General features: G+C 37.1%; 1 protein-coding gene across 2 annotated transcripts in view; it reads left to right on the forward strand.

Annotated features, from left to right (window-relative positions):
• Positions 1 to 854, forward strand: part of far1 (fatty acyl CoA reductase 1) — a 25,281-nt gene that overhangs the window by 9,237 nt on the left and 15,190 nt on the right. The gene's annotated exons all lie outside the window — the stretch shown is intronic.

Raw genomic sequence — 854 nt, forward strand, 5'->3', positions numbered from 1 at the left:
GGTATCGGATAAAACCTAAACGATAGCCATAGTGGCGATAGCGCCAAAATGCAAACATGAATGACCACGGAATCGCCCTTTAGCACTGTCAATGTGAACAAAAGAGCTGGATAGCTGACATGGAATCTTAGTTTACCCCCTTTTTTTTAAAAAACTTTATACACTTTAATCTACACTGGTTAAACAACCTGAGATAATCTGAAACCTGCAGTTTATATTTGCAGCTATGTGTATTTTTGTAATAATTTTAGAAAGCCATTTAATGCAAAGAAATAACTCTGGATCTGGCGGAAACTGCTCAGAGGAAAGGATAAAAGATAAAGTCAGTACGAGCAGACCATGATAACGATTTGCATGGTTGTTGTTCCTGTAAGGATGGATGAATGGCTTAGAGTATACATAAGTCTAATAGAAAATTGTAATAGCTTTCCAAACATTAGTTTCTTATATTTTGTGTGTTTATTGGTTGAATGGACCTATCATCACTCTAAATATATCATTTTCTCAGTGGAAATTAGGGAAGCTTGCGGTGTTGACCTTCTGATCTCATTTAAAGCCAGCTACTGTGTGTTATCACACAGACAGACTGATGCACACAAATAAAAATGCTTCATAATAAATAAAATCATATGAATTATATTCACAATAATGCAGTTTGTTCTGAAAGCCACTTTCAGACACGCTGCACGGTATAAAGTTCTAGCAGTACAACACCCTAATAGTAAAACTGGAGAAGGATTTGGATTTCTGTAACGGTGCCGTACAATAATCGGCTCCAGTCAGCCGACGGGAGAAAACCACCTGCGTTAATGATTATGTGAAATATCTATCCTAGTGGCCAGTTATCAGCTGGA

This window comes from Pundamilia nyererei, unplaced genomic scaffold (genome assembly GCF_000239375.1).
Source record: "Pundamilia nyererei isolate P.nyererei 1_Seehausen unplaced genomic scaffold, PunNye1.0 scaffold00089, whole genome shotgun sequence".
Taxonomy (NCBI): Eukaryota; Metazoa; Chordata; class Actinopteri; order Cichliformes; family Cichlidae; genus Pundamilia; species Pundamilia nyererei.